Genomic DNA, 26,164 nt, shown 5'->3' with positions numbered 1-26,164 from the left:
CCTCAACCTATGCCCTCTAGTTCTGGATTCCCTCACCCCAGGGAAAAGATCCTGTCAGTTTTTCCTATCCATGCCCCTCATGATTTTATAAACCTCTATGAGGTCACCCCTCAGCCTCAGAAGCTCCAAGGAAAACAAACCCAGCCAATTCAGCCTCTCCCTATAGCTCAAATCGTCCAATCCTGGCAACATCTTGTAAAGTTTTTCTGAACCCTTTCAAGTTTCACGACATGCTTCTGATAGGAAGGAGACCAGAATTGCACCCAATATTCCAAAAGTAGTCTAACCATTGTCCGTGCAACCGCAACACGACCTCCCAGCTCTGACACTCAATACTCTGACCAATAAAGGAAATCATACCACATGCTTTCTTCGCTATCCTATCTACCTGTGGCGCTGCTTTTAAGGAAGTATGAACCTGCACTCCAAGGTCTCCCTTTTCAGCAACACTCCCCAGAACTTTACCATGAAGGATGTAAATCCTGTTCTGATTTGCTTTTCCAAAATGCAGCACCTCACATTTATCTAAATTAAATTTCATCTGCCACTCGTCAGCCCATTGGCCCATCTGATCAAGATTCCATTGTACTCTGAGGTGGCCTTCGTCGCTGTCCACTACACCTTCAATTTTGGCGTCATCTGCAAATTTAGTATCTATGCTTCCTGTGTTCACACTCCCATCATTTACATCAATGACGAAAAGCAGTGGACCCAGTACTAATCATTGCGCACACCACTGGTCACAGGTCTCCCGTCTGAAAAGCAATCCTCCACCACCACCCTCTGTCTTCTATCTTCGAGTCAGTTCTGTACCCAAATGGCTAGTTCTTTCAGTATTCCATGAGATCGAACCTTGCTAACCAGTCTCCCATGAGGAACCTTGTTGGATGGCTTACTGAAGTCCATATCGATGACGTCTACCGCTCTGCCCTCATCAATCCTCTTTGCTACTTCTTCAAAAAACTCAATCAAGTTTGAGAGACATGATTTCCCATGCACAAAACCTTGCTGACTATCCCGAATCATGTCTTGCCTTTCCAAATACATGTAAATTCTGTCCCTCAGGATTTCCTCCAACGTTCCCACCACTGGTGTCAAGTTCACCAGTCTATAGTTCCCTGGCTTTACCACCTTTCTTAAATAGTGGCACCATGTTTGCCAACCTGCAGTCTTTTGACATTGACATGAGGGATATCGTGTTGGACAGATGAGTGGTCACAATGTGGTTTTGTTGCAATGTCAGTGAATATAGTGGTTCCACAGTAAAGATTGAAAGTAATGACCCATTGCCCTTGTCCTTGAATGCTTTTAGACATTCCAGCTATCCTTAGATGTTTTTGTACATAGTTTTTAAGTTTCTGTGTTGAGAAATCCCTGGAGGTAGAAGATTTTTGCAGATTGAAATTGATTGCATTTGAATAAGGAAGCCTCAGTTCAGTGGCATGAATTCTGTCTTCTTCACAGTTACCACCACAGAGATGTGAACCCCTTGGCTTGGGATTTAGGTTATTTCTGGTCATTCTGGATTTTTAAGTCGTTTCTTTATTTGCATTAGGTGTGAACTAGAGGGAACATTCACCAATCAGAGGAGAACTCAAATGGTTTTGAAGCATTAGGTTGAAGACCCAGGGAGGTGGGGGTGTGTTCAGAATAAAATAAAGAGGATTCAACTCAGATCAGACGGGTATCACACTTGATCATAGTCAAATGATCAAGTTGCTGCTGTTCAGTTAGTGAAGCTCCACTCACATTATAGATCAGGTAGGAGTTCCAGGTCATCGACCTAGCGACACTGAAGGGACTGGTGATATAGTTCTCAGTCAGTGATGTGCTCCTTGGATGGGAATATGCAGGTGATAGTGTACTTGGGAACCTGCTGCCCTTTGTCTAGGTGGTAGCTTTTGCAGGTTTGGGAAGTGCTGCAGAAGCTTCCTTGACAAGGTATTGCAGTGAATTTTATAAATAGGACACATTGCTGCTGCTTTGTATCATTATTTAAGGAACTGACGGGGATGTCAATCAAATGGATTGTAAACTCTTGGATTGTGTGAATCATTTTGAGTGTTGGTGAGCTGCATCGAGCATGTGATTGAAGAGTGTTCTATCATATTCCTGACTTCTGCCTAGAAGATAGTGGTCAGGATCTAGGGAGTCAGGATGTGAGTTACTTGTCACAGAATTCCCATGGCCAAGAAAGCTGAGACCATCAAAGCAGCCATATTCCTGTCAAGTGGTGAAGCATTATTATCAGAATCAAAACTCGGGAAAATATAGAAGAGAGCAATCTCTCTACTCACTAACAATACCACTGAATTGTTCCAGATAGTGTGGAACCAGGAAACCATTCCTGTTGAATTTGAAGATGCAACATTTTCTCATTTTTACAAAAGGAAGCAAAGTTGTTGAGTTAGTAGCAACCATTGCAGGATTGTGCAATGTTGAGAAAGTATTTGCAAGTGTCCTGCTAAGTAATTTGACACTACATCTTAAGATGCATGAGGAATTGTGAGGGGTGGAAGGGCTTTTGCCCGAAACATCGATTTTGCTGCTCCTTGGATGTTGCCTGGACTGCTGTGCTCTTCTAGCACCACTAATCCAGAACTACATCTTAAACAGAACCTTCTACCAACGAGTGAATGTAATACCAGAAAAAGTCATGGTACAGTTGGCCTTTAGCTTCTCAGCAGCTTCTGGAGAGGTCGTAAAAGCATGACAGCATCTTGTCATTAATATTGTTAATCTGATTAAAGCTATCATCATTGTGGTGAGGTAATTCTGTGATGCCATATATGCTCATGTCCTGATTGGTAGACCAACCTCTGACACCTTCCAATTCACAAAGCGAATGAAGCAGAGCTGTGAGTTGGCTGTCATTCCATTCAGCAGGATTTTCTCTGCCATGCTTTCTGAAGCATTCTGTACCAGTGAAAGTGGCATCAACATCAAATGTTGTACAACATGCAAAGTGTTCAAATTGACAAGACAAAACCAAAATGCATGCAACTTTCTTTTTCTGGATGCACTTCTCCCTATGTCTCATTCAGCAAAAAAAATTCCCTAGTTGCATGGATCATGCAGACTCATGGTGTCATGGACTCTCTATGCCACTTTCTTCCACAGTTTTAAAGCAGGTAGGAGAACACATTGCTATTGCCATAACCATATTTTCTCACAGTTACTTAGATTCAGGAGTTGGACCTCTGGATTAGAAATTTGCTCATGTCACCCTGCCGTTTCAGAATGGTGGCAGAGGGAAACTAGGGTTTTAAGACCAGTTGTCCGAACATCTATGATGCGAAAATTGTTGGAGTTTACAGTCAAAGATAGTGAAACTGATCACCTTGAAAAAGTTTGGTTAATCAGAGAGAGTCAGCGTGGACTAATGAAGGTTGGTCAGAGAGTTTTTGAAAGCTGGTGGAGAAGGGTGAGTCAATGCATGCTGTTTCGATGGATCTTCAGAAGACTTTATCAGAAGTCCCACTGAAGAGACTATTACTGGAAGCCAACAGCATCGAGGACAAATTAATGATTTGCATTGGAAATCGGTTGAGTGACAAGAAACAGAGAGTAATGGGTAAGTACTCAAATTAGTATGACATGACGAGTGTTGTCCTACTGTGATCTGTGTTGGGGTCTCAATTATTCACAATATTCATTAGCAACTTGAATAATAGCAGAAAATGTCAACTATCCAAACCTGCTGATGACACAAAATTGAGCAGCATTGCAGATGGTGTTCATGACAGCGTAGAATTGCAACAGCTTATTGATAGGTTTAATGAAGGGGCAGATGGATTTGAAGTAAGTGTGACATTATCCATTTCGGACTGAAGGAAGATACATCAGGGTATTTTTTAGAAGGTTCCAAGTTACGTACAGTGGAGGTCTAAAGAGATTTGAGGTTCAGGTGCATAGCTCTTTGAAATGCCACGAACAGGTACAGAAAGTATTCAAGAAGGCTAATGGAATGTTGGCCTTCATGTTTAAAGGGCTGGAGTACAGAGATGCATGCTGTGCTAAAGGTATACAAAACCCTAATTCGACCCCACTTCAAGTTCTGGGCATCACATTTAAGGAAAGATGTTTAGCCCTGGAGGGAGTTCAGCACCGGTTTCCAATGATGATACCTAGACCTCAGGGGTTAAGTTATGAGGAGAGATGAGACAAATTATTCTTTATAGTCCAGAATTTAGAAGGTTAAGGGGTGACTATTCAAGGCCTTCAGGATATTAACAGGGAAAGACAGGGTTGATAAAGAAAATCTATTTCCACCGGATAAGATTCTAGAGCAGGGGGCATTGTCTAAAAATTAAATTCAGGCCATTCAGGAGAGATATTACAAAGTACTTCTGCTTACAAAGGGTAGTGGAGCTTTGGATCGTCCTTCCTCAAACATCGTTGAATGCAAAGTCACATTGTAAAATTTAAATGTGAGGTGGACTAATTTTTATTTAGCAAGAGTTACAAGGGATATAGGCTCAAGACAGTCAAATGGAGTTAGGCCACAGATTAGGTTATTGAAACACTGAACATGTTCAAGGGGCTGAATGGCCTCCTCCTGTTCCTATCTTCCTATAACACTGCTTTTTGGATGTATCACCTCTCCGTTTTCTTTGTTTCTCTGATCTTCCTGCTCTGGAATAGTCATGAGATTTTTGACATTCTCTATGTTGATGTTCGAAAGGATGAGCTTGTCTTCTTTACAGTAATTGGCTGAACACTACAATTACTCAGGGTAAACTGGCCTGGGCAATTGAAGCAGATAATGTGGAGAGCATTTTTAACAGCCCCATCTAGTCATGGTGGTGAGACATGTGATCCTGAAGAGGGTTACTTCATCACTCAGGAGGCAACCTTAGTCCAGCATCACTTCAGTCTGATGGAAGAAGGTCCTGTGGCTTGAGCTGTTGATGTGCTAGATTGTGGTTACAGTATATTATGTCTGTTCTTTCATTGAACACTCATTGCCCCATGAAAGGAGTATGATGAATTAATTGGTTGGTACTGTGGTGACTCGTTTGTGGTGAGGAATCATTCCACAGTGTCACCCTGACTTGCCCTTCCAGGTATGTCTGAGCTCAGTGGTTGGATTAAATTGCGATGTTTAGAGATCATTCTGTAAATAATGGATGATTTTTGGAACTTGTGTACCTGACCACACACCTCATGCTTCAGCTTTACACAGTAGCATGATAGCCATGAATTTGTGTTGAACTATTCCACTCACTTTGGTGATTAAACTTAAAAAGGAGGGTTAAGTTGAATCCTAATTCACCAATGGAGAGACATAGCTGCTACTGACATGTGGATTTGTTCATCTGTCAAGATAGTTTCATGGGGTTTGGCCACTGTTGTGTATAAGTAGTTTTTTTTTGAAACTACACCCATTGGGGATCAATGATAAGTAAAAACAATGCAGATGCAGGAAACCAGATTCTGGATTAGTGGTGCTGGAAAAGCACAGCAGTTCAGGCAGCATCCTCCACCCTTCAGACACTCTGTCTGTATTCCTGATGAAGGGTTCTTGCCCGAAACGTCAATTTTACTGCTCCTCGGATGCTGCCTGAACTGCTGTGCATTTCCAGCACCACTAATCCAATATCAATGGTAAGTGACTTACAACAAAGATTTCTCTAAGTCTCCTCTTTAGAAAACTACAACAATAACCCTGTTCTTGAATAGTGTCAAAATAAAACTGAGATCAACCTACAACTGGTCACCCCGACATAAGTTGAAGGAGAGACTCTGAACGATGTTACTGAACTCTGAACTCCCATACCTTGGCAGCTCCCTATCTCAAAAAGGCTGCCATCAATGAGGAGAACAAATCTGACCAGTTCAGCCTTCCACCAAGTAAGGCAACAAATGTTTCACAGCAGGACTTTGACAAGTGAATGAAAACCATGACATATTGCGCAGTTGTCATCACCACACTCACGTGTTCCAGTACTGTGCTGTACTGTGTATCAGTGATACAGAAGAATGCAACAGAAATTCTGTCAGCAATGCTTCCATCCTCTGGATTCAGTGGGAGAACCAATGGAAAAATGCATGTGGCCTTCTTGAAAATGGATCGACAGGTGTTCAGGCAGAACTTGTTTAAAATCAACTTTATTGGAATGGCCACTCTGGATGGATGTCCAAAAAAAAACTATCACCCCCACCAGGTCCTGTTCTTTCAAATGGTCAGCATTCCTTGGGAAGAGAAAGAAAAACCCTTTCAAGGAAACTGTGTCAGACAGATGCTTGTTTTGTGGTTGCACTGGAACAGCATGGCTCAGGGCACCACGAGAATGAGAGTCTCCAGTATCACAAGTGGAATATTATCAGACCCCATCATTATCATTGTAACCCGTACATTCAGTAATTTCTTCATACTCTGGGAAATGGTTTGAAGTGGCTGGAATATGGTGAGAGGAATTCTGTGAGCATCAGATGAGATTGAGATGGATTATTTGCTTGGTAATGGTGGAAGATAATGGCTCGAAAATGTGAGGGAGAAGATGGTGGAGAGTGGTGGTTAAATAACTTGATGAGTAATCCACCAGCCCAGGTTTACTTATTTTTAAATTTCAGAATATACTTTATTCATAAATTATTGGAAAATACAAAAGTACAAACATGTCCACACGGATTTTTGTGGGATTTTTCAGTTTCCTCATTAAAGCTTCAAACCCTTTGCAACAAAAATGCAATTCTGAATCATGGAAGCCACTCCGGTTATAATGATATCATGAATTTTAACAGACACTTGTTATATTTTGATGGAAATACCTTAGGTAATTGGTCTTTACCCATTTCACTTTGGCTTTAGTGCATCCCTCAGCATGTGGTCCCGAACTTGGAATGTGCCAGTCTGCAACACTCGGTCAAAGTTAGCTCTTTCAACTAGAGCGAGGTTTTTGGCTGACCTTAATGCCCTGGGGACAGCGGCTCATGTCCCACTATGGCCGCTGGTCAAATGTAAATTTAATTGATAAAATCTGGAATCGAAAGCAAGTCTCAGTCTTTGTGACTGTGAAACGTTTGTTGATTTTTGTGAAAAGCCATCCAGTTCACAGAATTTGTTTAGAGAAGGAAATCTCTCCAGAAACAGTTTGTTTTCATTCTGATTAAGTGTCACTGGACTCAAAATGTTAACCGCTTTCTTTCGACAAATGCTGCCAGACCTGTTGAGTTTCACCAACAATTTCTGTTTCTGTTACAGCAAAACGTTTGATGTTCAATGACGTCTGAAATACCTGAGTAAGTCACTCAGTTAAAAGGAAAGTAGACATGGGGCAACGTATGCTGGTCTTGCCAGTGACACTGATATTCCAGGGAAAAAAATTTAAAAATCACGTCTTTTCCCAGCTATGCTGGACTTCCAGGATTCAGGGTCGGAAGATTCATTGAACTTTCTCCTCTGAACATATCGAGCAGTTTAGTTGCTTAATTGTTCACCATTATTCAGGACTGGATGTGGCAGGATTACAGACTTGATCTGATCCACTTGTTATGGAATTGCTCAGTATGTCCATTGGTTACTTCTGCTGCAGTTTAGCATGTACTGGGAGAATGGTGAATCTGTGAAATTCTTGTCCACAGAGGGTTGAGTCACTATGTGTATCCAAGGCTGAGATGGCCAGATTTTTAATCAGTAAAGAAATCAAGGGGTTTAAGGAAAAGGTAGGAAAGTAGAGTTGAGGATTATAGGATCAACCATGATCTCAGTGAATGGTGAACTGGACTCAAGGGGCTGAATGGCCTCCCTACTTCAACATCTTAGGGTCTTATTTCAACCTGCCTTGTAGCTGAGACCAAGTGATACAAAAAATGTCTAAGAAAGGAAGATAGATGAATGACAGATGAATGTTTGAGTTCAGTGATTCATTGGGACCCGAATAAAAGGAAATAAATAAAGGCATGGCAGACAAGTGTGAGTGATACAGTGATTGTCCAACAGAGGGAGATAGATGAATGTTTGAGTATGGTGATTCATGCTGACTCCAAGAAAAGGAGAGTGAATGACAAGTAAGTCGTTAAGTGCAGGTTTGAGCAGAGTGCTTCACAACTCAGATCAGTGGCCAGAACACAACTGTTTTCAGTGGTTGATGGAAGGTAAGAGGTGAATTTGGGGGATACTTTTTTAAGAATTGTGTTGTTACAATCTTGACTACACTGCCTAAGAATGTGTTGGTGATTGATTCAGTTGTGGCTTTCAGTGGGGGATTGGATAATTATTTCAAGAGATTTGCAGCACTGTGGGGAGATGGATGAGCTAAGTTGCTTGCAGGAAAAAAAGACCAAGTCAGAAGTTACTTCACCTGACAAAGGAGCATCACTCTGGAAGTTTGTGATTTTAAATAAACGCGTTGGACTATAACCTGATGGCATGTGACTTCTAACTTTGTCTACTCCAGCCCAACACTGACATCTCCACCTCAAAAAAGGGAGTTTGCTGGACCACTACAGAAGGCCTAGTTGTGACCTTTCTTCACTGGACTTGAGGTGTTCACTCTTTCTCTCTCCTTTCATGCTACTAGGTCTGCTGAGTTTTCCCTGCAAATTCTGCTTTTGTACTCCTTTGTTGAACTTGCTTATTGCCTCTTCCAAGAATTGTAACATACTTGTCATACATGACCTCCCTTTGACCAAGCTGTGCAGATTCAGCCCTATTTTACCTTGTACTTCCAAGTCCTCCCCAATCTCATTCTTAGTAATGGATTCTAAAATCTTCCCAATGACTGAGGTCAGGCTAACCGACTTGAACTGTTTTTGTCTTCTGCCTCCCCCCACCTTCTTAAAAATGAGTGTCACATTAGCAATTTTCCAATCCTGAACGTATAGAGGAGATTTACCAGGATGATGCCTGGACTGGAGGATCTGTTTTGTCAAGTAAAGTTGAGAAAGCTCAGGTTTTTCTCAATGGAGTGAAGAAGGCTGAGAGGTGACTTTTTGGATGTATACAAGATGATGAAAGGAATAGATAGAGTGGATAGCCAGAGACTTTTTCCGAGGATGGAAGTGACGATCACAAGGGGGCATAATATTAAGGTGATTGGAGGAAGATTAAAGAGAGATGTCAATGGAAGGTTCTTTACACAGAGAGTGATGGGTGCGTGGAATGAGAGTCAGACACATTAGGGTCATATAAGTGACTCTTGGATAGGCACATGGAAGATAGTATAATGAAGGGTTTGTATTTTAGTTTGATCTTCGAGTACGATAAAAAGTCAGCAGAAGATGGAGAGCCCGAGAGCCTGTTCTGTGCTGTACTGTTCTCTGTTCTACGTTCTAATCAGGGTTAATCCCAGGATATTCATAGTGGAGAATTCCAATGATAGTAATGTCATTAAACATCAAGGATTTAAGCTTAGTTTCTCTTTTGTTAAAGATGGCTATTGCTTGGCACATGATTGAACAATACCTATAACTTATCTACTGTTTTGCATACTGTTTTTTTTAAGGGGGGGAGACCTACCAGGCAACTACCTCAGCGGCCAGGTCTCTAACACTGAGCCTGGCTGTGTGGCTCAGAAGGGAAGGGAGAGAAGAGGAAAGCGATAGTGATAGGAGATTCAATGGTGAGAGGAACAGACAGGAGTTTCTGTGGTTGTGAACGAGACTCTCAGACAGTATGTTGCCTCCCAGATTCCAGGGTCAGGGCTGGTGCAGATCGAATCTACAGGATTTGTAAGGGCACTGGTGAATAGCCAGAAGTCGTGGCACAAATCGGTGTCAATGATGTAGGTAGGAAAGGGGATAGGGACCTGAAAAAAAGAAGATCGTGAGTTAGGTTGGAAGCTAAAAGGCATTATGAGCAGAGTAGTAATCTCAGGATTACTGCCGGTGTCACGAGCTAATGAGGCTAGGAACAGAGAGTAAGTGCAGATGAACACGAGGCTGCAGGGCTGCTGTAGGAGGGATGGCTTCAGGTATGTGGATCATTGGGTTACTTCCTGGGGAAGGTGGGATCTGTACAACAAGGATGGGTTGCACCTGAACTGGAGGGGGCATCAATATCCAGGGCTGGAGGTTTGCTGGAGCTCTTTGGGAGAGTTTAATCTGGTTTGGCAGTGGGGTGGGAACTGGAGCTACATATCTGAGGATGGGGTAGTCAGTGAACAGCCAGATACAGCATGCAGAGAGTCTGTGAGGAGGGATGGACAGTTGTTAGGGCAAAGTTGCAGTCAGTGTGATGGTTTGAAGTATCAGGAATAATGATGATGAACTTAGAGCATGGAGCAGTACTTGGAACTATGATGTTGTGGCCATTACAGAGACTTGGATATTACAGGGACAGCAATTCCAGGATTCAGATGTTTCAAGAGGAATAGGGGGGAGGGAAAAGAGAAGGAGGAGTGGTATTGCTAATGAGGGATATTATTACAGCTGCAGAAAGGGAGGTCATTGTGGAGGGTTTGTCTACAGAGTCAGTAAGGGTGGAAGTCAGAAACAGGAAAAGAGCAGTCACTTTATTGGGAGTTTTCTACAGACCCCCAATAGCAACAGAGACAGAGAGGAGCAGATGGGAATGGTGCAGAAGTAACAGGGTTACTGCCAATTAACTTCCCGAACATTGATTGGAACTTCCTTAATTCAAATAGTCTGGATGGACCAGTTTTTTTCAGGTTTGTCCAGAAAGGATTCTGAACTCAAAATTTAGATGGGCCAACTCGGGGGGAGACCATATTGGATTTCTGGGTGTCAGATCTCTGGGTGAGAGAGCATTTCGGTGATCGGGATCATAACTCCCTGATCTTTACTATAGCCACGGAGAGAAATAGGAGCAGACGCTATGGGAAAGTATTTACTTGGTGGAGGGGGAATTACAATGCTATTAGGCAGGAATTGGGGCACCTAAATTGGGAACAGATTTACTCAGGAAAATGCACGACAGAAATGTGGAGCTTGTTTATGGAGCACTTGCTGATAGTGCTGGATAGGTTTGTCCCACTGAGGCAGGGATGGGATAGTAGGGTGAAGGAACCTCGGGTAACAAGGGATGTGGGTCATCTCATCAGAGGAAGAAGGATGCTTAATTAAAGTTGAGGAGGCAAGGATCAGACAGGGTTTGACAGAGTTACAAGGTAGCCAAGAAGGAACTGAATAATGGACTTAGGAGACCTAGAAGGAGTCATGAAAAATCTTTAGTGAGTATGATTAAGGAAAATCCCAAGGCGTTACATATTTCGGTGAGGGTCAAGGGGATGGTCAGAGTGAGGGTAGGGCCAATCAGGGATATTGGAATGGACATGTGCCTGGAGTTCGAGGAGGTTGGGGAAGTAATTAATTAATATTTTGCTTCAGTATTCACTGTTGAGTGGGACCTGACATTTGTGAGGACAGCATGAAACAGACTGGTATGCCGAAGGAGGATGCTGAACATTTTGAAAAACAAGAGGATCGATAGATAAGTCCTCTGTGCCAGATAGGATATTCTCAAGGTTACTACAGGAAGCAAGGGAAGAGATTGCTGTGCCTTTGGTGATGATCTCCACTGTTTATTGGAGTAGTGTCAAATGATTGGAGGGTGGCAAACATTTTTCCCTTGGTCAAGAAAGGCATAATAGGGATAATTCAGGGGATTACAGACCAGCCAGTCTTGTGTTGTGGTGGGCAAACTATTGGTGAGGATTCTGAGAGACAAGATTTATGATTACTTGGAAAGCCATAGTTTGATTAGAGATAGTCACCATGGCTTTGCGAGGAGCAGGTCTTATTGAATTATTTGTGGATGTGAGAAAACACAGAGATGAAGGTAGAGCAGTGAATGAGGTGTACATGGAGGTAGAGGAGTGTACATAGATTTTTGCAAGGCATTGGATAAGGTTCCACATGAAAGGCTCATTCAGAAAGTAAGGAGGTATGGGGCACAGGGAAATTTGTCTGGATTCAGAATTGTCTGACCCATAGAAGACAGAGGGTGGTAGCAGATGGAAAGTTTTCAGCCTGGAGCTATGTCACCTGTGATGTTCTGTACGGAGCTGTTCTGGGAACTCTTCTCATTATGATTTTTATAAATGACTAGGATAAGGAAGTGGAAGGGTGGCTCAGTCAGTTTGCCGATGACACTAAGGTTGATGGAGTTATAGATAGTGTGGAGGGCTATTGGAGGTTACAAGGAGACATTGACAAATGTATTAATCACCTAATTCAAATTATGGGAACTTCATTAAAGTCAGAAGCGTTATCTTGTGGAACTGGGAAAAAAAATATTGTTATGCATATAAGGGCTATAAAATATGCTGCCTTTTTATTAAACATCAGAGATTACATGATTAATACATTCAGGGATATCTTGATTGATATTCTGGATTATAGACTATTGATCTCTCACCAGTTTTGTTCCAAAAAAGTGTGTTTAATTTGTAACTTACATGTGCTCTGAGAATATCTGAGCCAACACCCAGGTACTAATCCAAGCCCAAGTACATCTGCCTTATCTACTGCATTGCTCGCATTAAAATAAGTGCACCTCAGACCACCTGTCACTTTGTGTTCATCATCTGCTCCCTGCTTATTCGTCCTCTTAGTCTTGCTGACTTCATTAGCTAGTTCCTTACAGGCTTTAGTTACTCCCTCCTTCCTGTCCACTAACCTCCTCATTTGGTTCCCATCCCTCTGTCACATTAGTTTAAGCCCTTCCCGACAGCGTTAGCAAAAGCACCCCCAAGGACATTGCCCAGGTGTAGACTGTGATTTGTAATAGTCCCACCTCCCCCAGAACCGGTCCCAATCTCCCAAAGATTTGAATCCCTCTCTCCTGCACCATCTCTCGAGCCACTCATTCATTCTTCCATTTTGACACTGGTTAGCATGTGATACTGGTAGCAATCCTAAGATTACTACCTCTGAGCTCATATTTTTTAACTTGGCTCCTAATTCCCTAACTTCTGCTTGGAAGACCTCATCCCATTTATTACCGATATCATTCGTGCCGACATGCAACATGACAGCTGGCTGTTCACCCTCCCCCTTCAGAATGTCCTGCAGCCGATCTGACACATCCCTGACATGTGACTTGGTAGGCAACATACCATTCAGGAGTTTTGTTTTCAACCACAGAACCACCTAGCTGCTCCCTTTAGAATTGAAGCCCCTCTGACTATAGCTCATCCACTCATTTTCCTGCCCTTCTGTACAACAGAGCCAGCTATGGTGCCGTGAACCTGGCTACTGCTGCCTTTCCCTGGTGAGCCATCTCCCCCAACAGTATCCAGAATGGTATCCCTGTTTTGGAGGGTGATGACTGCAGGGTATACCTGCACTGCCTTCCTGCTCTTCCTCTACCTTTTCTCTTTCACCCTCAGTAATCCTAATCTGTGGTGTGACCAATTCAGTAAATGTGCTATCCATGACCTCCTTAGCACCTCCAGAGCCATCAATGTGGTCTCACAAGAGCTGCAGCTGGACACACTTGCTGTACGTGAAGGAGTCAGGGATATCAGCCGTGTCCCAGAGCAAGAGGAGCACAACACAGGTCTGGGATCTCCTGCCATTTTTATGATTGAGCTTAATTTAGCCCAACTATAATATCAAATAATTGATAAATTAAATAAAATAAATAAATCACAGTACTTACCAGCATATGGTAAAAGAAAAAAAGAAAACCCTTCCCTGACCATACACCAGAGTCTTTTATTTTCTGTTAGAGGAGGAGGGTGGGTGAGAGACACTGCATGTGTAGTGTCTCAGGGTTTCACCACTGCCCAAATATATCAGTTCACTCACCTTCCCAGAGTGCAGTTTGACCACTCCCACTCAGCCCCACTGCCAAAATGAAAGCCCAATGTCAGAGGTTGGTTCATTGCACAGAAAGTGGAATGCACTGCCAGCAGTGTTCATAGAGTCAGATACATTATGGAGACTTAAGTGACTCTTGGATAGGCATATGGATGATCGTAAAATGTAGGTGTGTTTGATCTCAGAGTGGGCTAAAAGATCGGCACAAGATCGAGGTCCAAAGAGCCTAGACTGTGGTGTACTGTTCTATGTACTGTGTACCCAAAACTGAATTTTTGTTCAGGTTTTGCTGCAAATGAACACAGGCTGTATCTGAGATGCTGTGAATGCTGCTGAACATCATGCAATGATTAGAGAACATTCCTACCGCTGGCCTTATGATGGAGGACAGTTCTTCAATGAAGCAGTTGAAGATTGTAGGCCGAGGGGATTAGTGTCCATACCTCGAAGGCAAGACACCTGAGTTCAAGTGTCACCTACTCAGAGATGTGTAATAACATCTCCCAACAGGTTTATTATACATTATCTACTCTGAGAAACTTCAATAATTAAGTCCTCGGAATGTGGTGACTAGCTTCCAACAACCATTTATTCATCTTCCTTTGTGTTAATGATGACTCCAACTCGTGGAAGAGATTGCTTACTTTGAATCCCTTTGACTGTAGGCTTGACACCAATGCATGATATCACATTTAGTAAAATGCAGGATTGATGTCAAGGGCAGACCCCATCAGTTTCCCCTCTTCTTTTCAACTGTTTTGTGAATGTTTGAGCCAAGGCTGCAATGAGATCGGAGCTGAGTAGGTCCAAATTCAAGACAAATTGAGCAGGGGTGAGGCTGTTAGTGTTGAGTCAGTGTGACTTGGTAGAACTGTTCACCACACCTTCCATCACCTTGGTGATGATTGAGAGTATATTGATAGGGCTTTATTTGTGAGTTGGATTTGTTGTGCTTTTTGTGATCAGGCTATACCCATGCAACTTTCCACATTGTCAGGGGATGGCAGTACTGTAACTGTGCTAGAAAAGCTTGGTTAGGGGTAGATTAGTACTGGAGCACAGGTCTTAAGGTACAACTGAATGTCTTGCTTGGTCATTTCAGAGGGCATTGAAAACTCAAGGACAATTTTATGAATCTGTAATGACATACCAGTCATTACAGAGGATCATGGATATTCATTCCCAAATGGTCATTTGTGAACCAGATGAATTTGTATGATAATTATCAATCTATGGTCACTATTAGCCGAGCTTATCATTATTAGATTAGGTTACTTACAGTGTGGAAACAGGCCCTGCGGCCTAACAAGTCCACACCGACCCGCCGAAGCACAACCCACCCAGACCCATTCGCCTACACTTACCCCTTCACCTAACACTACGGGCAATTTAGCATGGCCAATTCACCTAATCTGCACATTTTTTGGATTGTGGGTGGAAACCGGAGCACCCGGAGGAAACCCACGCAGACATGGGGACAACGTGCAAACTCCACACAGTCGCCTGAGGTGGGAATTGAACCTGGGTCTCATACTAAACACACTTCACAAAAATGATGATATTTGAACTTGTCTCGTAGAACATTAAACTGGGTTGTTGAATGATTGAGTGGCAACCCCAATACCTCAACATGACATTAAAGAGGTTAGAATGAGGAATCACAGGTTAAGCTTCAGGAGCTGTTTATTTACAACTGAGGTGAGGTGAAATGTCTTCATCTAAAGTATTCTGATCTTTTCAGTTGTCTTCCTGAGAGTGCTGTGCATTCTGAGTTATCGAATAAATTCATGATTGCCTCAATAGGTTTACGGGTATGAAGGGATGTGATGATAGTGTGAGAAACTGAGATTTGGGAGAAAGCAAACAAGTTTTTGTTGCAACACGAGACAAGCTCTCAGGAGTCAATGGCTGACTCCTTACAATATTTCATACTTTCTTAGGTTTGAATTTTTTTTCTCCCTGTTTCCGTCTGTCTGCCACTTAATCTGACACACAATCTGGCTGCACTGTATACAAACAGACTGCCATTTCTCCCACTTTCTCCCTCCTCCCTCTCCATGCTGCACAGAAACTGAAGCTGGCACTTCCAGGTTGTCTGCCCATTGTTTAAGCTGACAGCCTTTACAATTGACTGAGAGGAGAGAAACAAGCAGCTCAAACAGGAAGCAGAGGACCAGCCTGTTCCTTATGAGCAATTGTGTGTGTAAGGTAACTCTATTAAGTGAATTTACAGATGGGTGACCTCAGGGGTGGGAGGAGCTTCTGTTGGTTAGTAGCAGATTCTGTTTTCTGGTAGAAATTCTGCAGCTGCATGGGACACAGACTGCTGTGATAAACAGGAGAATATGGGAGGGAGAGAGAGAGAGAGAGAGAGAGAGAGAAAAGAAAGAGGGGCAGAGTTTGGTAAGAGTAATAAAAAGATGGATTACTGGGCTAATGGTAGACTACTTGGTAGTGTGGAAGAGCAGAGGGATCTTGGTGTCCATGTACACAGATCTCTGAAAGTTGCCACCCAGGTAAATAGTGCAGTGAAGAAGGTATATGGCGTACTGGCTTTTATTGGTAGAGGAATTGAGTTCCGGAGTCCTGAGGTCATGCTGCAGTTGTATAAGACTCTGGTGCGGCCGCATCTGGAATATTGTGTGCAGTTTTGGTCGCCATACTGTAGGAAGGATGTGGAGGCACTGGAACGGGTGCAGAGGAAGTTTACCAGGATGTTGCCTGGTATGGTCGGAAGATCCTATGAGGAAAGGCTGAGGCACTTGGGGTTGTTTTCTTTGGAGAAAAGAAGGTTTAGGGGTGATTTGATAGAGGTGTACAAGATGATTATGGGGTTAGATAGGGTTGACAGTGAGAACCTTTTTCCACGTATGGAGTCAGCTATTACAAGGGGGCATAGCTTTAAATTAAGGGGGGGTAGATATAGGACTGATGTTAGGGGTAGGTTCTTCACTCAACGAGTCGTAAGTTCATGGAATGCCCTGCCAGTAGCAGTAGTGGACTCTCCCTCTTTATGGGTATTTAAGCGGGCATTGGATAGGTATATGGAGGATAGTGGGTTAGTGTAGGTTAGGTGGGCTTTGATCGGCGAAACATCGAGGGCCGAAGGGCCTGTACTGCGCTGTATTCTTCTATGTTCTATGTTCTATGTTCTGGAGTGGGAGAGATACCGGGTAATTGGAAAAGGGATCAAATGGAACTGCATGTGGAGAGCAAGAGAGGAAATATTGGGTAAAAGTGTGTTTTGAAATGGGACAGAGAAAGAACAGGAATTGTCGTGACATTCTGTAATAAGTGGAAAGGAGATAGAAGGAGAAATGAATTAAACAGGAAAAGAGTAAGTGTCGGAGAGAGAAAGATTCAGTGATGACATTAGGAGTTGGAAAGTGTTGAGTTGTGCATTTTCCAGAGTGGTTTGGGGGTGTTCTTTCTCATGTGATGTGGAATCTCTGGTCTGTGATTTATGCCTCAATTTCTTAATTCATACTTCAGTCTTAAATGACAGGAAAAATCCCCTAATAACTGATCTAATAATTGTGTTCCCCCAGGTATCTACTTGTGTTCCTGGGATGTACTCACATAATGTCTTGTCCTGGGATGCATGTCTTCAGTGTCCGGTTCTGACATATTTCCAAAAACTTACATTCAGGATGTTGCCCCAACTGTAGAACCAGTTCCCTAATAACCTGGCAGAAGAAATCTCTTCAATTATCTGTTCATATTCCCTCAACATCTAGTCCTGGGGTGTATATTCTTACAGAAAATTTACTGGTGTTGTAGCTGTCAGTAACCAGGGAACACACCGTTTACCCACACCCTGGGTATGCTCTCCAGTATGAAGCTCTCAGGCACTCGGAAACAGAAATTGCTGGACAAACTTGGTAGGTCTGGCAGCATGTATAGAGAAAGAGCAGAGTTAATCTTTGAAGTCCATTGATCCTCCTTCAGAACTGATAGCTAGGGAAAACTGACTTTTATGCTGATCATGGGGAGTTAAGGAGGGGCGGGAAGGTGGAGGAGGGATGAATAGGTGGAGAGGGAGGGCAGACAGAGAAAAACAGTGGATAAAGGCTAAAAAAGGGGAGTCGATGGCCTAGTGGTCTCATCTCCCACATCTGACCCTCAATACTCTGTCCCTTTCCCACTCTATCTTCCTGTTCCCCTTTCTCTCTCCTTTCCTTATTCCGCTTTCTCCCTTCTCCCTCCTGTCCCAGCTGACCCTGCACAGGGTAGAAGCTGTCTCTCAGATACTGGCTGCACTTTGTGCAAACAGGCTGCCTGGACAATGACTGATGGGAGAGAAGCGAACAGTCTCAAAACAGGAAACAGAGGCCCAGGCCGTTATTTGCAGTCATTGAGTGTGAAAATTATACTGAGGACAGAGGGTTTCAGCATTCGCTCACTGAAGGAGAGTTAAAGAAAAAGAACTGTCCATGCCTGGGAGCTGACTCAAATATACTGCAGTGACACAGTAAGGGAATCATTTATTCCTCTTGGAGAGTGGGTTTGTCGATGGGCGAATTGTGGGAGCAGTGGGCGGGGTATTGTTTCTCGCTTGGGAACATTGCTGAAGCTGCGTGTTTGCACGCAGTACAATGAGGTGGAGGAGAATAGTATGTTATAAAGCAGGAATAAGGGCAGGAATGTGATAGATTGGGAGAGATCACAAGAGGAAGTGAATTGAATGTGGTGTTACAGAGTAGAAGAGGTGGTGATTGAGAGAAGGGAGATATCTGTGCCTGGATTGCACTGCCATGAATTTACACAGTATATTATATCTGATTTATTATTTCATAGGATGTGGGCATCACTGCCAAGGACAGCATTTGCTGCCCCCTTCCTCATTGCTCATGACCTGAGTGGCTTGTTTATCCATTTCACATCAGAATCAGTCACATTGCTGTGGATGTGGAGTCACATGTAGGCAAGAGCAGGTAAAGAGAGCAGATTCCCTTCCCTGAAGGGAAGTTGTGAACAAGATGGGTTTTTACAACTGTACAACAATACCGTAACCAGCTTTTAATTCCAGATTTAACTCACTGAATTTGAGTTCCATCAGGTGCTGCCGTGCAATTTGGAGTCAATGTCCCCAGAGAATTAAAAACAGAAAATGCTGGAGAGACTCTGTATCTCAGATTTTAGATGTAAACTCTGTTCATCTTCCACAGATGCTGCCAGACCTACTGAGTTTCTTCAACACTTGCTGTTTTATTTCAGATTCCTGGCGTCTGTATTATTTTACTTTTCCTGACCCAGCAAATTAGCCTGGACATCTAGATTACTAGTCAAGTGACATTATCACTCTGCCACTCTACCGGATGAGTTCAGGTGCTAGGAATCTCTCCTGGCTCCCCAAGGCCTGTCCACAGTCGACATTGTTGATAAAGCGTGGTGCTAGAAAAGGCACAGCAGCTCAGGCAGCGTCCGAGGAGCAAGAGAGTCGACATTTTAAGCAGGACCCTTCTTCAGGACATAGCATAAGTCAGGATTAGAACAAAGAACAGTGCAGCACAGGAAAAGCCCCTTTGGCCCTCTAAGCCTGCTCTGACACACTTTGCCCTTTCGCATTGAAACTATTTTCCTTTACAGGATCCATATTGCTCTACTCCCTTCCTATTCATGTATTTGTCCAGGTATTTCTTGAACGCTGCTGTTGTGTCTGCTTCCACCTCCTCCACTGGCAGTGCATGCCAAGCACTCACCACACTTTGTGTGAAAAATGTGCTTCACACATCTCTTTGAACCTTTCCCCCCACTGCCCCCAGCACCTCGAACCTTGTAATTGATCCCTCCACCTGGGAAAACTCCTCATGCTTTCCACTCTATCCGTGCCATTCACAATCTTATAAACTTCTTTCAGGTCGCCTCTGAACTTCCTGCATTCCAGTGAAAACAAACCTTGTCATCCTTTCTTCATAGCTAAAATCCTCCATACGAGGTGACATCCTGTTAAGTCTTTTCTGTACCCTCTCTAAAGCATCCACATTCTTCTGGTAGTGTGGTGACCAGAACTGCACACAATATTCCAATTGTGTCCCAACTAAAGTTCGATAAAGCTACAGCCTGACTTGTCTATCCTGATACTCGATGCCCCTTCCAATGAAGGCACGAATGCCAATGGTCTTTTTAGCTACCTTGTCTACCTGCACTGCCATCTGTGGACCTGTACACCCAGATCTCTCTGCATATCAATACTTCGAAGGGTTCTGCCATTCACTGTATAATTTCTACCTGTACTTGACCTTCCAAAATGTATCACCTCACATTTGTCCGGATTAAACTCCACCTGCCATTTTCTGCCCATGCCTCCAACTGATATGTGTCCTGCTGTATTCTCTGACATATAAGAATGTGATAGGATACTTCCCATTGTCTGATAAGTGCAACTCTAGTGGCACTGAAAAAGATCGACAATATCCAGGACAAAGTAAAGCACTTAGCCGACACCACATTGCACCCTCTGCCTATGATGCACAATCGCAGCATCTACTACTTACAGGATGCACTGGAAAAATTCACCAAATGCTCCCTACGCAGCACATTCCAGATTCCATTTACCATCCTGGTTTAGGATTATATCCATTTTCCTTCAGTGTTGCTGGGTCAAAATCCTAGAATTCCCTCATTAACACCATTATGGCTGCTGTATACCCAGAAATATCACCCTCAGAACTTGCCACTCCCCTAGCCAGGTTCTTCCAGTACAATTACATCACAAGAAGCTAGGTCAAAGCCAACCCAGCCCCAGCATAATACTGCCCCATTAGTCTCCCCAATCATCAGTAAAATGATGGAAGTGTCACCAATAGTGCTATCAAACAGTACCTTTGTAGCAATAACCTGCTCAGTGATGTCCAGTTTGGGTTTTGCCAGGGCCACTCAGCTCCTATCCTCGTTCATGTCTTGGCTCAAACATGGACAAAGGAACTGAATTCCAGAGGTGAGGTGAGAGTGACAGCTGTTGCCATCAAGGCTGCATTTGACAGAGTGTGGCATCTAGGAGCCCGAGCAAAATTGGTATTAATGGGAATGAGGGGGTTAAATTCTCCACTGGTTGGAGTCATACTTGGCAGGTAAGAAGATGGTCGTGGTTGTTGGAGATCAATCATCTCAGCTCCAGGACATGTCAGCAGGACTACCTCAGGATCGTGTCCTAACTCCAACCATCTTCAACTGCTTTATCAATGACTTCCCTCCATCATAAGGTCAGAAGTGAGGATGTTTGCCGATAATTGTACAATGTTCATTACCCCTCATAACTTCTCAGGCCCGCACACCCCAGCAGTTCACACCCCACTCCTGGCACCTTTCCCTACCACTGGAGGAAGTACAAAATCTGTGCCCACACCACTCGTCTCACCTCCTTCCAAGGCCCCACGCTATCCTTCCACATCTATCAGTAATTTATCTGTACCTCTACAATGTCATTTACTGCATCCGTTGCACCCGGTGTGGTCTTCTTTACATTGGGGAGACAGGATGCTTTCTTGTGGATCGTTTCAGATACCCACACCCACCAACCCCACTGCCCTGTGGTTGAACACTTCAACACCCTCTCCCACTCCATCAAGGACATGCAGGTCCTAGGTCTGCTCCACCACCAAACCGTGACCACCCGACGCCTCATATTCCATCTTGGGACCCTGCAACCACACAGGGATAAATGTGGATTTCATCACCTTCGTCATTTCTCCTCCCCCCACATTATCCCAATCCTAAGCTTCCAACTCAGCTCTGCCCTCCAGACCTGTCCATCACTCCCCCCTCTGACCTATCACCTTCTCCCTCACCTTCATCCACCTATCACTTTTTCAGCTACCTTCCCCAAACCCCATCCCCTCCCATTTATCTCTTAGCCCTGACCCACAATCCTCATTCCTCATGAAGGGCTTCTGACCAAAACGCAATTCTCCTGCTCCTCGGATGCTGCCTGACCTGCTGGGCTTTTCCAGTACTCCACTCTTGACTCTGATCTCCAACATCTGCAGTCTTCACTTCCCTCTTGTTTAACAGCTCCAGACAGGGAACTGATATACTATGAGTTCCAGCTGACTGACCTCATTTTAAATCACAACATCCCTCCCCTTCTGAGTGCGAGGACATAAGTCAGTCGTTTTTTTTATCGTGCCTCCTTGGGTGTTTGAGCACCGGGTTCGGTTCTCCCAACTCTGTATCAGATCTGAGTGCAGTGTGTAATGTTCAGGAACTCGCCTTTTTGCCCAGAGCACCTCGAGACAATTCACTCTCTTCTTCTGACAGCAAAAGTGTTGATGGGGTGAGATCCACCGTGTCCATCTCAGATTCAGAGGTCTCTTCAACATTCTCCTCATGGAGAGGGAGAATCTAAGGTTTCTGACAGTCTTCCTAACTGTTCTGAGGGAGTTCGTGGCTCAGATCCGTAACTCCTGCCTGAACTTTCTACATCATTGGTCCTGACCTTGTGGTTCCTACACTGAACTTCATCTCCTGTGGTAAACTATCTCTCTCACTTATTGGAGTCTGGCCCAGGATACTGGCATTCCTCCTGCTGCTTCACCATCCCCTACTAGTCCGGGAAGATCAGATTTAACCTGTTGTGGAGTCTTCTCCCTATTAGCAACTTTGCTGGTGTTATCCCTATAGTTGCATGAGGGGTGGTCCAACAATCAAATAGGAATGGGGACAGTTTGGTATCCAGTGAAGTTGTAGGCTGTTTACTTAAGCCTGTATTCAAAGCTTGGTCTGCTCTGTCCACCAGACCATTGGATGATCAATGGTATAGAGCTGTATGTCGAATGCCTTTCAACTTGAGGAAATACTTGAATTCCCTGCTGGTGAATGACAGCCCATTGTCTGTGACCAATACTTCGGGGAGCCTGTGTATTGCAAATGCTGCTTGTGACATTTCAATCATCTTCCCCATGGTTGATGAATGAACTCTGTTCACATCCAATCACTTTGATTGGGGCTTTCACAAAGATGAAGAACGTTGAGCCCATGAAAGGCATTGTTGACATGTAATTGAATCCAGAGTTTACCCGGCCATTCACATGAATGTCGGGGAGCTTCTGGGTGTAAACTTTGTCCTTGTTGGCATTCAAGGCACTGCCCACCAATTTTAGCTTTGCCAGGAATGAATCTGTTTGAACCTACAGTCTAATATTGTCAGTGTTGACCAGACTGATATCCAGAAAGTCGGGGGCTCAAGGCATCTGTATTTGCTACTTGGCCTCCCAGTTGGTGTTCCAAATTTTAACTGTATGCATTTAGAATGAAAACTCAGTGCTGAATTCAACCTGAAGCAATGGGGAGCACAGCCTGGTCCCCACAAATGTGAACCGATCCATTGGGCTTCATAATCGATATGACCGGTGCTGCCCATTCCACAAACTGGTCTGGTTTGATGATTCCTTCACTTTCCAACCTCCTGATTGTTGCACGTAAGGCAAATGGCACTGGCTAGGCCTTGCAAGTTTATGGGATTGCTTTTTGGTCAATATGCAAGGTGGCCTTGGCTCCTTTCATAGTCCCGAGACATTCCTGAAAAACCTCTGGGTTATTAGTAGGGTTTCACGTAGGCAGCCATATTCTAATCAAAAAATATTGAATCAATCTGGGTGAATCTTTCTCAACCAATTTCACCCCATCAAGCTTGGGGACTGAGCTTTTTACTACAATCATCAGGAACTGAAGCAGCTGCTTCTCATAAGACACCGGCATGTAAGGTATCCCCTTAATCTATAACGGTTCCCTTCTGCAGGTTCTCTGTATCACCGAGGTCATACATAACCTTAAGGGATGGAGGAGAGAGTGAATTTTGTTAAAGACTGCTTCTGCAATCACTGACACGGCTGTGCCAGTATCAACCTGCATTAGAACTGGGTGACCACTTCACTAGATGTTCATTTTGGTGAATCCTGATGTGGATGTTCCAAAGCAATTTCACTGTTCCAAGCCAGATGTAGGTGGACTTTCCAGGGTGTGCACTCTCCCAGGTATCATACAATGATTTCTCTTATTCAGTTCAGGCCACGTGGGACTCTTTTGCTGTCTTGAATCTGTATGTTGGCAGCAAGTACAATAGCTTGCTAGCCCAGAATCTGAAGAAATCCACTTTCCAGTAAATATATTACTAAAGCAGCAAATTGTACTTGCTTAAGCAGGTCCTTGACCCGACTCACATGTATCACTTTATACCACAATATCATTTAAGGATGGCACGGTGACTCAGTGGTGAGCACAGCTGCCTCACAGTGCTAGGGACCCCGGATTCGATTCCATCCTCAGGTGACAGTCTGTGTGGAGTTTGCACATTCTCCGTGCGTCAACATGGATTTCCTCCACAGGATGTGTTTTCCTTCCATAGCAGGTTTGGGGTGGATTGTCTATGGGAAATGTTGGGTTACAGGGATAGTGGAAGTGGTTAGGTCTGGGTGGGAGATGCACTTGGAGGGTTGGTGTGGACCCAATGGGCTAAATGGACTGCTTCCACATTGTAGGGATTCCATAATTCTAAATCTGGAGTTATGAACTTTAGCTCCAATTTGCTTCATGTGCCTCAGCAATGTAAACAGGGCATTAGATAAATCTTCAAGAGGACTGAGGGACTGTCAGTCCAATCAATGCAGGCTTCCAACCATGGACTTTGGTGTGAATCTGTCCTTGTGACAGCATTCACATTTCTATAATCCATCCACAAAGTCTAGCTAATCCATCCAGTTTAGGAAAGAACACTACTGGTTTGCTCTGATTCAGTTCAATCATGGGTTTTCCAGCATGTACTGAATCTCTGTTTCCATGTGAGCTTCTTTTTCTTGGTTCAAGGATGTAATTTCACCAGCCCTGAATTTCCTGCACATCCATGTCATATCCAGCTATTGTGGTACGTCTGGGTTGATCTCTACAAATTACCTCACACGTCATTAGCAGTCTTAAAAGATTTCCCTGTTGTCTTGTCTGTAAATGTGATAATAAGCTAGTTCATTTGTAGGAGGTTTGATTTGAGAAATTTCTCCTTCTAATTTTATCATCTTCCACTATCCTTATTATCTGATACACTTGTTCCTCCTGTTTACATATGCAGGTACGTCATCTCTAGGAGCTCCTCCTCCCGAGGGGTATCGTGGAGTACCAATTTCATTGGGGGTCTTCCGTGGTGAGACTCGCTGCTGACACAGTCAGTAGCACCTTACAGCAGAGCTTTAAACACCTGAGGCCCACACAGAATACCAGTAAGTGTACAATGAGGAGAACTATCCCGTGTGCCAAATTGGGTACCCAAGATTTACCTGTCAACCAATTTAGCCAGCTGTCTGTAATTGTGGCTCCCTGTCGAAAATGTTCGAGCTGGACTCGGATATTCTTGATGGTTTCTGTAATGTTCTCAGAGGCATCAATAACATGGGTGATACATTGTCACCAATAATTGTACAAGCTCTCCCTTGCTGTGCTCGTTGATAATCCAGCGTGTGACTTGTCTGCTGTGTGTAGATCTGAGTTCAGCCAGCTCTGTATTAATTGTTACCAGAATGTTTGAGCTATTATTGCCTAAGATAATGAGGCCACATACAAGGTAATTTCGGTTTTTAGCGCTGACGACCCCTGCTGTGCCCCTAAAGACAGAGATCCCAAGAATCAATATCCCAATGATGACCCCAAAGTGGTGGGGACCTGCCAGTCAGCACAGAAATCCTTCTCCAAACATGTCCCCTCTGGGGAATGGTACAGTAAGGGGTGCAATTGTCCCCATCGTGAACAGGTTTGGGAGGTGTGGGGTGTCTGTCGCATAAGTCCCCTTAAATAGAAAAGCAAAACCCTTCACCGTTCGGTAACATACATTGTCCTGTCTTTCCGTCTGTCTGTCCAACATGTCGCCCCTGGTTCCTTGGGTGCCCCCCCCAGCTGGTGAGTGTCGAAGGGGTATGTCCATGTGGCAGAGCTGACATGGGTGCCATTGCACTGACCACATATGAATAGTCTGACCACGGTCACATTCAAGCATGCCTGCTCACTGCAGGTGCAGGCAAACTGTCCCCTGGTGACTGCACAGTGCTGATAAGTGCACTGTGTCTGGACGCATGAGTTATCTTTGGGAACCGGGGCATAAACGCATCCCCATCCCTGCCCTGTGAAACAGAGTGGGTAATCACCGGATTTTAAACTGGCTCTTCCCTTCCCTAGGCTGGGGGACCCAGTCCCATGGGCCGGTAGTCCTGCCCAGCTGCACACATCTACCCTGGAGTCCCCTTACTGCCCCTTACACAGCGCTCCTGATGTGTCTACTGTATACAGGTCACAAGGGGTCCACACCGGGGTGGCCACAAACAGGGATTCTACTGATCGCACCAGTGGGTAGCAGACAGTTCAGTTCCCATGTAAACTTAGGTGGGTTTTATACAAGAGATTATCTTCAAATCCTGACAGTCGCGACACTTAAACACATTAAAATATGTACAGG

The 26,164-nt window shown here is 44.0% G+C and overlaps 1 long non-coding RNA gene across 1 annotated transcript in view; it reads left to right on the top strand.

Annotated features, from left to right (window-relative positions):
• The first annotated feature begins 18,013 nt into the window (after positions 1-18,013).
• The window catches only part of LOC140460169 (uncharacterized), a 91,888-nt gene continuing 83,737 nt past the window's right edge, over positions 18,014-26,164 (top strand). Inside the window, exon 1 of the long non-coding RNA XR_011953893.1 lies at positions 18,014-18,199. This is a non-coding gene — a long non-coding RNA (uncharacterized lncRNA). The remainder of the gene's footprint in view (positions 18,200-26,164) is intronic.

Source organism: Chiloscyllium punctatum, chromosome 36 (assembly GCF_047496795.1).
Source record: "Chiloscyllium punctatum isolate Juve2018m chromosome 36, sChiPun1.3, whole genome shotgun sequence".
NCBI classification, from domain to species: Eukaryota; Metazoa; Chordata; class Chondrichthyes; order Orectolobiformes; family Hemiscylliidae; genus Chiloscyllium; species Chiloscyllium punctatum.
This window is presented reverse-complemented; position numbering and strand designations above follow the sequence as displayed.